The sequence below is a fragment of the Bactrocera tryoni genome, chromosome 2 (assembly GCF_016617805.1).
Source record: "Bactrocera tryoni isolate S06 chromosome 2, CSIRO_BtryS06_freeze2, whole genome shotgun sequence".
Lineage (NCBI taxonomy): Eukaryota > Metazoa > Arthropoda > Insecta > Diptera > Tephritidae > Bactrocera > Bactrocera tryoni.
The window spans coordinates 24498950-24516286 of record NC_052500.1 but is presented as its reverse complement, the minus strand read 5'-3'; the positions used below and the strand labels follow the sequence as shown (position 1 = coordinate 24516286).

Genomic DNA, 17337 nt, shown 5'->3' with positions numbered 1-17337 from the left:
CACCACTAACGCATCCACGCTTTAAATATACATACGCACTAAGCGAGTTAACTCTATTTGTACGCTAGTTTTAGTGTAGATTTCTATTTCTCTCAGCATTGTCGCATTTCGGCCAGCCACTTCCGGTTGAGCCAAGTATAATAACGTCATTGTTGCGCCAAACAACGAAAAGTGTCAAATGCAAAGACATTGTAACACTTAATCCGAGTAAGAAATTTAATGCATAAGTCTCCAATTAAATCATTTGCATGTTAAGTAGTTACGTAATCTCAACAAACGCCCGGAAAAATGAAATACGCCGGCTCGGGGTAAGGCCAAACGACCGTTGTGACGATTCAGCACAAAAACCTCTCAACTTAAATATGAAGTCAACTGAGTATAAACAGGTCGGCCGAACCGACGAATTTCAATGCAGTTAAGTACGGAGCTTCGCACCAATGCGGCGAGCGTGTTCTCTAACAACGACGACGTCAACAAGAAAAACATGAACTCATCAAAAGTGCAAAAGTAACTTAACAATGGCAATCTGACTAAAAACGAGTGATAGGATGCGTTGGCCTGTTATCCTTTATCTAAGTATCTATACGCCACACGGCGGGAAAGTAAGAGGGGGGACAAGAAGCGCTGGTAAGCAGAAGAACAATGTAAATTTCGTCTGCGTACAGGGGTAGTTAAGGCTTGAGCAGGGAGTTTCTGCGTCTCTACGTATTTGGCAATGTTTTTCTTTGATAAAGTTCGTGGCACTATCACCACTATTACGTCAAGTACGAAAGTGCATTTGTATTTGTTTGTAGATAATGTAAATACAATCTTGTGGAGAGATTGTTAGCCGTAGACACGCACATATACACAGACACACAACGAATGTCCATACTGAATTATTCAATCTCTTGCTTATCGTCAACAACATTGGTCTGGCGCTTGATTCCAGCAGGCTTTTCTTATGCCTGCGCTGTGGGAAGCAGGAAGAAGGTGGGTGGGTGAAGGAATTAATTTCGTCTAGCGCATATTTTACTGTAGGTGTTGCTGTTGTGTTATCAAAATTTTAAGCTTTGTTCTTTAATCCGCTTTTAATGTCGGAGATACAATTTTGACACAAGAGTTGGGTTCAACGAGTTGCACCGAAAAGTTTGCCAACCGCTGATAAAAATATATGTGATTTAGTGCTTAATTAGGCGCGTTTGTAAATGTGGATTAAAAAAAAAACTGGTTTTTAAGCTGTCTGTGTTACTTTAATCTCTTTTTGGAGATAAAGCTTCACCGTGCGCAGCACAAAGTTGTACGATGATCTACGGAAACACATCGGAAATCGCTGTTTCCGGGTTGAACTAAACCAGCAACAAATTTTGGAACCTTTTTATTTTCTGATGCTCAGGTTGACATATTTATTTAACTCTTCTCTTCTAGCTATACTGTGAGGGTGTCGACTGGGCAATGGCTGTCGCTGCTTACAATGTTACGTTCTCAAGCTAGCTTCGGGCAGAGTCATTACATCGCAAGCCGGCGGTCCCTAGCGAAGGCTGACGTATTTTTCCAATCATCCCCTTATGTTCGACTACTTTATATGCATCCTCAGAAGTAGAAGTAGGTGAATGGGAAATACTACAACGGCCATTGCTGATGAGGTACCTGGCGGTAGGTATAAATCGCTAATGGTGGATACTCCTTTATCTAAAACTCGTAATGGAGGACGACAAAGAAACGAAACGGACCGGATATCGGGCTAAAAGTCGGTGGGAGACGAGGCTGCTACCACCGATGGGTACAGCGCGTTAGAGCTGTGCCGCCAACGGGAGCAGGTTACGGTGGTTGTAGTGCTACTGCCAAACCAGCTTTACAGCGCACGGGTGCGACCAAGGGTTCTAACTCTGGTAATAAAAGAGGGTTTCGAAAGAAGCCAAGCAAGGAGGGTTGAAGGAAAAAAGCGAGATATAAGACGGCGGCCGGAATATGCAACTGCCTCAAAGGCAAGTTCAGCCTGAAGGAAGCAAATGTGAAACGGCTGGCTTGGACTAGAGAGGAGGTGAAGAACAGCCGGGCACACTATAGCACTCCGAATTGGTGTAATGCCCTGGATCCCGTATTGAGGAGCACATTGCTGAAAAGTGGCAGCATTCAACGGAGAGCAAACCTAAGGCGCTCTCGAAAAAACGGAATAGCCGGAAAGCTAGATGTCAAGCACGCGGACAACAAACCAATAACGTTTAAAGCAGTGGTAGTGGCCAATGAGATTGCGAAACGGTAAATGACCGTCACGCTCATAGACCGCAGTAACCCGCTGGAACAAATGTCACAGGAGCGGTGGAAAATAGCGAAAATGAAACTGTTGGAAGACCTCTTCTCGAGAATGAACGTCGAACCAAGGGCACCCATGCCGTCATTTGATAGAGCAGAATTGCATAGCAGTGCCGAGATCTTAAAATGCAACGGTGAACCTAACCTTTGGGAGGGAGCGAAGCTGGAGATCGTAGACCGCGGCAGTATTCCATCGGTGCCCAAAGCGCAGGTAAACATACCTCGCGTGGACCCAAAATATGCACTGCGACTGCTACAAAAACAGAATCCGGACGTGCCAACTAGCGACTGGAGGGTGTTAAGCGTGACGAACTGCATCATCGAAGATTGAGGCCAAATCTTCATCCTCCAGATCAATAAAGTGGCCGAGGATCTTCTGCATGCCAGGTTCGGAAAGATGGCGTGTCGATTCTATGGATAATTCAAGCCCTTCCAATCAGATGCCTGACGTTTTTTGGAAAAAAATGGATATGTCACCACCATACCACTAGAACAACGCAGAACTGTAAATTGTGAGTGATATAATATTATATGATAATTTTTATTTTGCCAATTTTCTTTCAAGAAACTTACCACTGAAGACGGATCAATGTTCACCACGACTTTGCGAGTTCTCTCACATCGACTGAACAAATTGAATTTTTGATCACTCAAAACCTGAATTTGATAAGTCTTTCACCGTATAGTCTTGACTTGGGACCGAATGACTTCTTCTTATTTTCATTCGTAAAAAGTAAACTAAGAGATCAACGTTTCTGGGCACCTCAAGACGAGGTTGATGCACCAAAATAAATGTTTTGGAGATACCTAAGGCAGAGTGGCCAAAATCCCCCGATAATTGTTTCAAACGCATGAAAAAGTATATAAATTTTAATGGATATTACTTTGAAAAGCAATAAAGCGATTTACAATGATTAAAATTTGTTTTAGATCTCCAATCCCGAAATAAAAAAGGCAACACTTTTATAGGAGCTCGATTTGTATAATTTCTTAGAAGGTTGTCACTGTTGTCTTGGAAAGTAACAAAATTTTCCATACAATGATGCCATGGTGGTCCGATACCTTTTGGGAGAGCGGGGAATATCCTAAATGACACTTCGAAACCTCAAAAACTCAGAGACTGGTTCGCATACTCGTTCGTCACGCTGATCGATTACATATAACTTTTGTAGGGACTTCGACGTTTTATTCTGCGTATTCCAAACTTCGTGGCAAACTTAGTTCGAGTATATTCTTTTCAGGGTATGCAAAATAATTCGGTCAAATTAATGCTCTGATACTCTTGCAAGGGGCAATGTAATCAATTTCTTCGCTTAACTCCCGTTTAGACAGAGATAAAGAGTAATGGTTAAAACAATCTATGAGATTAAACTTGAGAAAATTTCGGTCCGGCATTTTAAGAGTATGTTTAAAAATCCAAAATCTTAGTTTTTCAACTTCCTTTGACTTTTTAGAATCACTTATACAAATATTTGCTTGATTCTTATAAAAATAATTAAAAATTGTTAGGATATACACAAAAACATTTATACAAATTATAATTAATTTTGTATTGTATCGGCAACTCTTGTAACCAATAATTGTGTTTCATTGTAACTATAAAAGTTGTTGAGAGTGCTTTTTGTTTTCAAAGAATTTGTTTTTATTTAACTAAAATTTTTCGAATTCTCAGCATAATCCGCACACCATAACGCGCACTTGCTTGATATCAGTGAAAAACTCGCTTTACAGTAGCGCTTTTCCAAACAACGACCACAAGCTGATAAACAAAAAAAATGTACTCAGCTCTTTATGTCTATCATTTTCATTGTAATCTGTCGGGGCATGCAACATATTACGCAAAAAAATTTGCTGACTTTCGGAAAAAACTGAAATATTTAAAAATTGTTCTGTCAATTTGATGCGCTTTCAGGTTGACTTTGCAACATGCATGTTCGTGTACAAAAATGTGTGCATTTATGGCTCGATGCGCTTATGCTTTTCAGGTATATGCGCACACAAACACTACTACCTACGTATTTATATATGAAGGCATATGCATGAATATAGACATTTATGATTTTATTTCATGCCTGCAACACGAAGTTTAAAGTTCTCTGCGGAACTATGGCAGTGCCACATAAGTGCTTGTGCGCAAATGTGCAGTTATGTATGTATGTGTTTGTGTCACACGAAAAACACGCAACTCCCGCGAGTTTCAAATTGGCATTTTGTGACAAATAAATTGTGTTTTATTAACGAAACTCATGAAAAACTCACTCATATCCGGCTGAACATGGGGGCTTAGTGAACATTTATTTTATTTGCTGTGTAATAGGTTGACGATGTTTTTGCTTGTTGACTAGTTTCGGCTTTTTTATGTGCTAGTATGTTGTTTTGAAATGCAAATAATGCAATACCCTGTACTTATAGGACTTACTGTAGTGGTATGCACTCATTACCTTATAGCCAGTATGAGCCGTGACCACAACTAGTCAGACGGTTGTCATTCTTCCATTCTAGTAGATGTTATTTCAGATAAAGTAGTATTCTTCAGCATGTCAATCAGCTGATTTCGGTTGATTTAATCTCTCGGTAGCCCAAAAATAATGTCAGAAAATCTTATGGACCAAAACCGCCAGTAATATTTTACGTCAGTCAAAAACTCTCGACTATAGGAGTTTTCAATAGGGACGCTACAAAAGTAGACCTATGGGGGCAGCAAACGATGCCATATTTTTCCCGTTCTTTTGAGATTTCTCTTCAGTAAGGTTTGCCATTTCATCATTGAAAGACATACGATCCAACAACGAGTCGAAATTATTAAAATTTAATACCGAAATTCATAGTCAGTGGCCTCAGCTTTAAGAGCTATATTGAGCATAATCAAGAATATTACAAAATTTGAGTTTACATCCTTTAAATTTTCCAACTAACGGTCTCAAGTTTAGGTACAAGTATAGTCCTTGTCGGACTACCTCACTTTTGAACTGAAAATTGCCAGTTATGAACTAGTCTTAATTTTACTTACTTAGTTACTTTTTCATTGCGTCGTACATATCCGTTTATGCCCCAAGAAGGGCATACAAAATCGCGAATAGAAAGTACATATTGATGTACATATATACATACATGCATACATATGTACATATATATGTGAGCAGTAGCTATATGTCTAAAAGCTCAAAATCCAAAACGCCATACAAACCCCACACAATCGCCTTAGCGGTCTTTCGCATCCATCATGTCCGCGGACATATTCGTTTATGTTTCGCAAAGTTTTGTGTGTGTTTTCTAATAAAATATTTAAATGGTTTTTCATAAATTCACAACCTGAAAATAACTTATTGGTTAAATAATAAAATAATCACCATTAAAGTGCTGACAAATTTTCTGAGCTGAGTTTTTATTTGTATGAATTTGTAGCTGTCAAATATTAATAGAAAATGCATAACTATTAAAATTGTATTCAAATTTTTTAAGAGTAATCCTTTATAATGATAGTTTTGAATTTAAGGATGCATTTCAAGGGTTAATCGAATTTTTATGGTGATTTATTTCTGTCGGGCTAACGTCTAGTTCCACCAGCAAGTTTGGTTTCTGCGCCTCAAACGCCTTTTTATGTGATATCCCTAGTTAAAATATGGGTTAAGAAAACAATGAGAAGAGTTTAAGAGACAAAATTTAAGGCAAGAGTTAGCAGAGGCTTTACTTTTTCGCTTTTGATCAAAATATGAATCACCAACAGACGATATCTAGCCGTTCACTATGAAGTGCTTCTCGTGTCCTTCCTCCACTACGGCAATGGCATAAAACAATATGACGACTAGACTTCGGACGCAACAAAGTTCAGCCATGCACTGACCTCCATTCACAGTGGAGCTATTAACACCCTCAACGACTCATGAGCTCATTGGCTTTGAAATCTGCAGCAATTCTACCATAAGCAGGTAAACAAAACAGTCTGATAATAAAATGCTTTATGCTATTGATAAGTAGGTCAAACACTAATTGGTTACATTGGAGCGCGGAGTCAGCGAGCTCAAGACCAGTATTGTCACTTTATTATCATCGCCATAAAGGTGGCTTTAGCTATCAACCCTACGACCTAACCTGACCTAATATAACCTTTAAGTTGGAGCATAACATTATCATGCTTGCTATTTGAATGATTTGGACCACTTTCAAACATCCAACACAGTTTCAAATCCCCTCTCATTCTTATAATAACTGAATTGTTGCATTAAAAATGTTAAATTTATATTCCAACTAAACTTTAAGTAGCACAATAGGGCAATAATATATTAACAAAATAATAATTAGTTGTATTACCGTTCATTCCGCTTGGTTGAAAATGCGGCAAAAAATATTTATTTATTGCTTATTCAGTATTAATTATGGTCAACTTCCTGTCAAGTTAATTATGTACAATTTGTTTGAGCTTATGTACACAGTTATAAGAGAAATTAATAATCAGTTAAATTTAACGGCAATATATTTATTTAAGCAGACGTAATTAAAGGCAATGCAATTGAGGTTATGAGCAGCTTGTTTGACAAATCAGTTTTTTTTCAGAAAATATATTCAAAGGCGATATAAATCAAACCATGAACACAAAAAAAATCGTCTCAAGAAAAATGTGAATTTTAATTTCGTTGTATTTCCAGTAGTCGCGCTATAAAACTAGGAAATTAAAATATTTCCGGTTCCAAATATAATACAGCGTATATCTGTATTTAATAAGAGTTTCGATGTTGGGACTTTTGATGAGAACCAACCGACAGTAAATTCCAATTATATTCTGAATACTTAAGAGAAAAAACTTTTAATTTTAAGCCCACTCGAAAGTCAGAATTTTTAATATTAAATAATTATTTATCCTTTCTGAAAATATTAAAGTATCGTATAGTTACAGTGAGGTGTAGAAATTTCATCGCAAATTATAAAAATAAGTTTCATTATAAGAGTGATCCATTTCGAGTTTCACTACTTAAAAAAAGCATAGAAACTTCAAATTTAATGGGAATGTTTATTGTCATTCCAAAGAACATTTTTTGTCATTCATTTTTTGAAGAATACCTACATCTCAGATTTTTCATTCGTTGAGAGATCAAGACCTTCAATTTCAGGCTTCAAATAGTCGGTTATCACCAACGGTCGCCGTCGACAGTAACATTCTCATCGGCATAATTTTTGAAGAAATATGAATAAATGATTCTACCAGCCCGCAAACAAATGGCAGCTCTTGAATCTTTTCAGATTGCTCTTTGTCCCAAATGCGGCGATTTTGCTTGTTTACATACCCATTGAGCCAGAAATGGGCCTCATCGCCAAACGAAATTTAGCTCGAAAACCAAATCTTCTTGGAAGGTTTCAAGAGCCCATAGAGTAAAACGATGGGAAGGTCGACCGGCTTCAGTTCTTGCACAAGCTGTATTTTGTACGCTTTCAATTTAAGAACTCGACGTAAAATGCGCCAAGTTGTTCCATACGTCAGTCCGAGCTGCTGCGAACGGCACCGGCCGACACACGCGTGATCTGTCAAAACAAAGGCTATTGACACAAAAACCTCTACTTGCATGACCCGTTACATAACGGGTCGTTTTTTAGAGGTTTGGTTATCAATGAGCCAACCCATTTTTCGGAGTTGGTCGTTTTGTCAGCTGCTACTTGATTAAAACTCAGCTTGGGTAATGGATCGAGTGTTGATAAATAGGGAGTCATTATTGAGACGCCGTTATATTTTCAAAAAGTCACTGTTTGGTGTGCTCTAAGGGCAGAGCGAATCATTGGTCCACATATCTTCAAATATGAAAGCGGCAATAATCTTACAGTCAATGGGCCATGCTATAGAGCAATATTAATGGCGAGCTTTGGTTCCAATAAGACAGCGCGACATGCCCGCAAGGCAATATATTTATTGAAAGTAATGTTTGATGTGCGCCTTATCTCGCGTCGTGGTGCTTTGACGTGGGAATATGTGAAGCCACTTGTCGTGAAGCCAATATTCGCCGGAAGCCAGCCACTGCGGTCACTTGCCCGTCATCATTTTTGAAACATAATTTTTTTTTTCTACCACAGCAGCCAACTATCTAGAATATCTGATCTATTTAAATATCTGTCCTATATCCATACTACTTGTTAGACCACACATTAGCCGGGAAATAAGGAGCCTAACTTGATTCTATTTAATTCTCTTAACTGATTATGAATATCTTATCAATTATGTAAAATTCATAATTTGTACTAAATTGCTATATTTTTTTACTTCACTGCAGGATTGGTATTTCCGGCATTCACTTGAATACATTTTAAGTAAATAAAAAACTGTGTCTATTGAAAGTATTCATGTGCACTTTCAATTTAAATACCTATGATATATTGTATTTAGGTAAAATATTATTAAATTTGTTGCATAAATTCAATTTGGTTAAAACCGATGAGTTTCATCATTTTAATTGGACAAATAATGTAGTTTTTAAAGGCCCCTGCAAATATTAAGTACATTTAAAGAATTATTTACATGTAAATGCTTATAAGAGCAATTAATTTTGTTGCGATACATAAATTGAAATAATGTGAAATATAATAAAGCGATTCAATTGATACAGGGTGCGCCTTCTATCATGCTGATCCTTGATTTGGGTTATTCGGATAATTTTTATGAGTTTATTTTGAATTTTTCAATAGAGGAAGATTGCTAGCAAGTACTTTTGTATTTAAAAAATTTCAAAAAAAACTAGAAAGGGGCCTTTAACTTAATTTCATCCGATTGGAATCGAGTCGGTACTCTGTCGTTGTTATTGTTGTAACGGTTTTAAGTCCCCATTAGAGTGGGGAGGTTCAGATAAGTTGTCATGGATGTCATCCAAGGGTAGCCCCAGGAAACGTGCTGTTTCGATGGAAACAGACCATAGGGAGAAGGGTGTCAGGTGTATAAGGTTAGCTTGACATACAAAGAGGAGGTTAGAGCCATGCGGAGACTTGTTTCATGCTCGACATCTGTTTGGTTTCTAGGAGTTTAACCTGTTGCAGTCTTCAGAACGAAGTTGCGCAAGTGTCACTCTCGCTACTCGCGGCAACTCGAGCTCATTGGCTGCATGGGTGTTAGTTTGACTCCAACCACACCATTCACTGAGCACGAGTCGGTGAAGGTGTTTATGGCTAAACTGTGAATGGCGGTTAGTGTATATCTAAAGTCAGGGGAAGAGAAACACTCAAGCAGAAACTGCTTGAAGAGGAGCTTTTTATGCTTCTTAACTGGGAGCATACGGGTCTCACTTTGTAGATGTTCGATCGAGGATCGTTATAGTCCAGAGTGCAGTGTTCTGGTATAAAGCTTCCTCGTCTGCATTTAAATTTAACTTGGCGACCATATTGGTGCGGTGTAGTTAAGGACTGGACGGTTGAATGTTTTGTATGCCGCCAACAATGTTTCTTCGTCTTTTTTAGTACGCTTTTTGCCAAGGCTGTATAAAGGAAGTCCAGGTACTTTCTTCTTTAATGCCCAGCTTTTGCTAGACTCAGATTGAACTATCTTGGTAGATAACTTCAGCGAACCCAGTGAAGTAGCTGGGATTGATAATAACTTCTTTAACGATATTGTGGTAAGCTCAAAATTCTTCATCGATATATGAATCTAATTTTAGGCTTAACGTTCCCAGCTGTTCAAGCACGATAGAGGATTACCTTTGTTTCGAATATCAATGCTACGATCTAACCGAACTTAATATAAACAAGTAAGGAAGGGCTAAGTTCGGGTGTCACCGAACATTTTATACTCTCGCACGGTAAAGTGATAATCGAGATTTCATAATATATTTTTCATTTACATATTTTTCAAATACCGTATTTTTGTAAAGTTTTATTCCGCTATCATCATTGGTTCCTAATGTATATACTCGTATTATTCAGAAGAGGCATCAGATGGAATTCAAAATAGCGTTATATTGGAAGAAGGCGTGGTTGTGAACCGATTTCACCCATATTTCGTACGTGTCAACAGGGTGTTAAGAAAATATTATATACCGAATTTCATTGAAATCGGTGAAGTAGTTCCTGATATATGGTTTTTGGTCCATAAGTGGGCGGCGCCACGCCCATTTTCAATTTAAAAAAAAGCCTGGGTGCAGCTTCCTTCTGCCACTTCTTCCGTAAAATTTAGTGTTTCTGACGTTTTTTGTTAGTCGGTTAACGCACTTTTAGTGATTTTCAACATAACCTTTGTATAGGAGGTGGGCGTGGTTATTATCCGATTTCTTCCATTTTTAAACTGTATATGGAATTGCCTGAAGGAAACGACTCTATAGAGTTTGGTTGACATAGCTATAGCAGTTTCCGAGATATGTACAAAAAACTTAGTGGAAGCGGACCACGCCTTCTTTGAAAAAAAAAACTAAGTACACATATGCCCCTCCCTAATGCGATCCTTTGTGCCAAATTTCACTTTAATATCTTTATTTATGGCTTAGTTATGACACTTTATAGGTTTTTGTTTTTCGCCATTTTGTGGGCGTGGCAGTGAGCCGATTTTGCCCATCTTCGAACTTAACCTTCTTATGGAGCCAAGAAATACGTGTACCAAGTTTCATCAAGATATCTCAGTTTTTACTCAAGTTACAGCTTGCACGGACGGACGGACGGACAGACAGACATCCGGATTTCAACTCTACTCGTCACCCTGATCACTTTGGTATATATAACCCTATATCTGACTCTTTTAGTTTTAGGACTTACAAACAACCGTTATGTGAACAAAACTATAATACTCTCCTTAGCAACTTTGTTGCGAGAGTATAAAAAGAAGTTATTAGTAGTAAAAGCTAGTGAAATGAGTTGTCAGTCATTGTCACTTACTTTGAATCTGATGTTTCGATAGTTTTTATTTCCAGAAACTGTAGAATTTAGTTCGGAGAGTGATGTGGCATACTTCGTTCTTTAAATTAGTTATCGGAAGCTATTTGTTCGCATTTTCCATTAGACACCTTTAATTTTGTTTGGAAAAAATTGGCTTACTGAAGGTTTTGGTGACAACTAAGGTGCAAATAGTTAAACTTTTGGAAGGCTAGTGCGTTGTATGGCACTTAAATGTATATTATGGTTCCCACAAGGGTCAAATTTGAACATAAACGATAACAGTTGTAGTGAAATGGGTTCAAAAATCAGATTTTTAAAAAGTTGCTTCCTACAAGTATATCCACGCCTATTTTCAATACAAAGCCGACAGCGAGTGCACGTTCGGAACTCGCTGATTAATGTTTAGTATGTATTCTACCGAACGAAGGCTTCCAAAACATAAGGCCTATCAGAACAATTGGCTTGTAAGTGCCAAAGCTTTAACTTAACTTTTTCAATACTTTTTGGCGCACCCTGTATTGTTTCGAGAAGACAAGACTAGAAAATAATATTGGAGATGAGTTTTTAATTCGCATTACAGCTTTCAAAGTAAATAAATACGTTAATTAAAACTTTACCATAAATGCGAGAGGATTAAATTCAAGAAGTTTCTGCAATAAGTTTGCCACTACATTTCACATTTTTCATTTAAATGCAAGAATAAAGAATTAAACTGAAATTTGCTGAAAAAGGTGTGTGAGTTAACAAATAGTAACTTTGTACCGAATTTTGCAGTATTAGAAATTCTAAAATTTGAACCAAGCTATGATCACTTTAACATATGCACATGTAGGTATATATACCACTCGTGTTTAAAAAATACATACTTACATTTATGTATTTAACAAGTCATACTTCTACACATTATAGTATATTTTCTGTTTTTTGTTCTTCCCTCTCCTTCCCCTCACATATGCGCTTTTCAATTTCCAAATTCCATTGTGTTTCGACATTATGCAGCCTGTCAGCCATTGTTAGTGGCAACTTTTTTGAAAATTCACCCTTTCATTATTGAAACTTAAACTTTGTTGTTACTGTAAAATAGTTGGCCAGATTAAAAATCCCACCGACAGTGCTTTATTTCCTCCCCCCCAACAGAAAGTGGCAACGTTTGTTCATTGTGCAACATTCGGGGCAGCATATGAGTGGAAAGAAATTTTATATACATACATATGCTCATATGTATGTGTGTATCAAAAACGCTCACTTATGTGAGATTATTGTATGTGGTGGTGCTGGTTGTTGCATTCGAATATATTCATTGTTATTAAATTCTGCAGAAGGTGTGTGCTTTCATTTCTATTTAGTTTTCCAGTTCGGTAATTAAGGAAAATGAAATAACTAAAGAACTCGGAGTGGCGGAGTATTTTCAATATAGTAAATGTTGTATGTGCCAGGTATAAATGCAAGAAATATACACACACACATATTTACTCGTAGTAATTATTATTTGAAAACTTTTCACTAGATTCAATATTTTTTAGTAATTCGGAAACTCGGCCAAAAGGCACTTCGAATGCAGGAACTATACAATGGCGAGTAAATATGCGTTTTATGAAAATTCTGTTTAAAACATTTTTCATTATACGTTGAAAGCGATATCTTGATTAACGAACTTGTAGGGAAAACATTAGGTAATATTGGAACATTACAATGGCAACCGAGTAAATTAATAACAGTTGAGCGTGAGCGGGTAAAGAAATCCACAAATTGGTGCAAAGGTTTGGTAAATTCAGAAATTACTGCTATTTTTATACCGGGAAAAGGGTTTATTAAGTTTGTCTTTCACGAAATTTGGTACAGATTATTGTCAAAGGTGATGGTAAAATCTTTGCAGAAAATTCTTATATTGGACCACTATAGCTATCATACAAAATTGACGATCAAAATCAATGTCCTTTTATAACCTTTTTATGCTATAAAAAATGCACCTGAAAATAGTTGTTATAGCTTGGGTTCAGCGGATGTACATTTTTTTGCTTATTTTATTACCAAACTTTTTGCATTTGCATTTTCAACCCTTCGTTTCTAATTCGCCGAAATTCGCTTGGAAACTATGGACTAAATATCAAGTCGCTCTGTGAGATTTCGTATAAGAGAAGAGTTTTTCAAAAACTGGAGTGTTCTCTGGTTCAAAATTATCATAGGTTGACGGATCTTACTTTGACAGAATGCCACGTAAGCCACAATTTAAATTTGTGAAGTTTATGGAGCCGATACAGTATGAGTTCATGTAGCACAACGATGGTTCGCTCGCTTCCGTTCTGGAAATTTCGATTTACACTGATGAAATAAAGTCTCTAGAGGAAAAATGGCAAAAAGTGGTCGACCAAAATAATACATATTTGTATATTTATTTATTAGTTGAAGTTTGATTAGAAATTCGAAAAGACTTTTCGACTAACTAATATTAGCTATGCCACTGATACTGGCTTTGCCGGAAAGTAATAGGACTGAGTCGATTTAAAAAAATTATTGAAGGAATCGTTACAATTCTTTAAACTCTTTCAAAATAGGCACCTTCTGCGTCGATGCAGCGTTGCCAGCGTGATTTCCTAGCGTTGAAGGCGTCACGGAAGGCATTTTCCGGTATAACTTTGAGAGCCGAGGTGCCTGCTGCTTGGATCCCCTCTGTTGTCTCAAAATGCTTGCCTTTCAGCAGCCTTTTCTCGGGATCATACTCAAAGATCCATGACTCATCAAAAATTGGCGGTCACTTTCACACATGCTCAAAATTTCTTGGCACACTTCCACTCGTAGCAATTTCTGGTCGTCAGTGAACACTTTTGGTACCATCTTCGCGGACACCTTGCGCATATTCAAGTGCTCCATCACAATATCATAAGTGACACATTTTGACAAATTTGACATCTGCGCAGTTAAACGACTACTTAGTCGACGGTATGAATTCAAAACTTTGCGCACACGAGTCACATTGTCGGTGTTTGTCGAAGTTGCAAGCCTCCCAACACGGTCTTCTTCAGCGACCTCTTCCCGGTCCGCCAAAAAGGCCTGATGCCACCAAACTACACCATTTCTTGTTATAGCAACATCTGGGTAAGTGTCTATTTGCTCATATCAAATGTCTCTGAAGCAGATTTACCGAGTTTCAGACAGAATTTAATCGTGTACCTCTGCTCTAACGACGGTTTACACCACTCACAGAAACACGTCGGAAAATATTTGTCCTGACTTTCCAGGTGCTGGGAGACAACTGACCAGCCGCTCGTTCGTTAGCTAGGAACACCCCCACCGAATCCAGTCGTTGCGCGTACGCTCCGAAGTCGGGCGCGGCGGAAGAAAATCAGTCCTTTTACTTTCTGGACAAGTCCTGTATTAAGGCAGATAATATCTTCTAAGCCACTTCGCTAAGTTCATCAAAAGTGTATCTACCGAGATATTTTAATCTCACCTTGAAGACTCTCCTACCTCCATACAACATAGGCAAAGAGCGTCCGACAAAATATTTAGCCGCACTGCGTGTGAACATATTGTGCAGTGTCCAGTGAGCACACCTACCATTATGGCGATACTGAATTTGCTAAGGGTCAGAAGTTCGAAAGACCTTTTTCGGTTTTTTCGGGGCTAGAAAGCTTTCGCAGCCGCACAAATTATGGTTGTTGGCTAGTCGAGGTCACGGTGGGTGCATAGGTCCAGCGCAAAAACGCAAGACGATATCGGAAAGCCGACTCGCTTTCAATCGGAAAACATTATACCTTGAAAGTTTCTTAAAAAGAATGTCAAAAATGTACCAACTATATCATCAATATTATTTCAATTGCCGTCGGTTACAAATGTAGATCATTTTATTTTACTTATTCTTTATCTATTGCAGTGGTGTTACAGGGTCTAATCCGATCCGGTTTTAAGTCGTTTACAGTCAAAGACTGTAAAGTTGGAAGTATTATTCGCAAATATTTGCAGGTGATCTATGCCGAAAAACCGATCATTTTTACGTTTACTTTGTACTTATATAGCCACGAACGTATCCTCCTTCATAGTGTTAGCTATCTACTCCGATGCTGACTGTGCGCTCGGGAATGGTAGAAGGAATACTTCTTACCTCTGGTATCGAATAATTTAGTGATTAGACTGGTTTGGCCCCAGTGGTTGTACAGGAAACTGTAAGGCTGCTGAGCCGCAATTACTGCAGAATCAAAACGTGTAGGAGCTCCGTTGGCTTCTTGTGGTTTACTACTGCACTGTTGGGCCTGAGTTCAGCTCAGCAAGCGTTGGTCAAATATCAGCAGCTGTCTGGTCACAAGCTCCTTCTGGACTACGATCGGTCAGACAACTCTTTGCTCTTTACAAAGTTCACCTTTAAATGGTTGTATGAGTTCTAACTGGAAACTGTTTGATCGAGATTCATGCGGTAAGAATGACCATCTTACCGGTTGTCAGCTGCTTTAACTGTTTGGCAGAAAATGGGATGAAAAGATCTAAAACTTCCCTCTCGAATTGCCAGATCAATTCAATAAATTTCATAAATTCAGAGACTCAGGTGAAAAAGCGAAAATATAAATCAAGCACTTGTGTAGATTTGTGATAGGTTAAGGTCGCTTTGTTGTTGGTTAATATCCAAATACAGAATTTTTCTTCTGGCTTCAGAAATAATTGACACTACAGTCTAAGTGTGATCCTTCCGCTGAGCCCAAATCTAACCTAACCTTACATAGCCTCAATAAGGAATAATTCGCTTAAAAGACATCACCATTTGCCGTTTTTAATTTAACAAGAAAGTTCAAAGAGAGGGAAATACAGAAAAAGATCGCAGATTTTGCAGCTACTTTTGGAATGGAATGGTTAGAAAGCCCATGTTTACTGAATACATTTTTTCCATATGTTTCGAAATATTGTTATGAATAATTAAATATTGGTTAAAACCCTCTGAAAAGAAAACAAAATGAGGAGATTTTAGTAAAATATATCGAAGTATGCCGTCGCTTAGATTTTCACCTGGTCCTTGCGCTGTCACTTGAAAATCAAGATCTGCAAACATATGTGGGTGTCTCCTATAAATTTTTATTATGCTCTGATTTCCATATCGACATTTTTTTTATAACTGCATATTGCATTGTTGTTGCTCCTTTAGCTACAAATAATAAAAAATAAAATTCCTAAAAGAATTATATAAACTGTTGGCTTTAAAACACCACAATCAAATACACATGCATCTGTTATGCACTGCCACAAAACACGTTGGGTTTTCACAACCACACATAAAATACCGTTACTTGATGCTTTCTGTAAATTTGATTTACTAATAATATCAACTCCAACGAAATGTCTGTGCGGCATCCGCGAAATCAGTTTACTCGCAGGATACACAGAATATTTTTTTATATACTGTATATTTTTTATATACTGCTGTTACTAAAGTTTTTTGCTCTCCTTCAGCGTTACGCCTTCGTTTGCTGCACTTCCACCTGTAGTTGGTGGCACTTGCCACCCACCGTTGTAGACGTGCGAGTTTCGTTTGTCGTGTTCATCCGCTACAATGTTGACGTTACAGCTGTGCAGATCATGATTGCTTGCCGTTATCCTTAAAGTCATAAATCAGGCAACGGTTGTCCGTCTACTGGCGCAACAATAACGCCAACAACAACACAACCAAAGGGGCGCTGCGGCAGTAGGCCGCCAATGTTTGCTATCAACACATGAAATATTTAAACAGCAAAGCTGCGCGCTCCCTCTTAGCCGCTTTACCATGATCCGCAACCAAGCCCTCATATGTACCAACGTCCTCGCCAATCCGCCCCTCAATTCCAACCAATTGCAGTGTTTGGCAACAATTTTAATGCTTTTTTTCGCGTTTCCTTTGGTTTGAGGTGTCAAAGGTGTGTTATTGTTGCCGAAAATGCTGAAATAGTTGCAAATATTGTTGCAACACTTCGTTGTTTTTATGTCGGATTTTCGGTTTCAATAGCCATGTTGTGCTATACGAGTATATGCTTTTCATATATGTATTTCTTATTTTATTTGTTTCGATTTGTTGCAACAGCCGCTGTGTGCCGTGCCTGTAGCGCGGCCAAAGCCAGCGTATCCATCGCCGTGGCGCGGCTCGCGTTGGTGCCAGTGCCGCGGGTGATTTTCTGTTGTCGGTGTGAAAACATAAATTGGCAAGTAATTTCTTTTCACTGCTTCACTCTTATTTGTTTTCACTTTTAT

The 17337-nt window shown here is 38.1% G+C and overlaps 1 pseudogene; it reads left to right on the top strand.

The window, feature by feature from the left end:
* The first annotated feature begins 1592 nt into the window (after window positions 1-1592).
* Window positions 1593-2626, top strand: LOC120767704 (annotated as a pseudogene).
* The last annotated feature ends 14711 nt before the right edge of the window (window positions 2627-17337 follow it).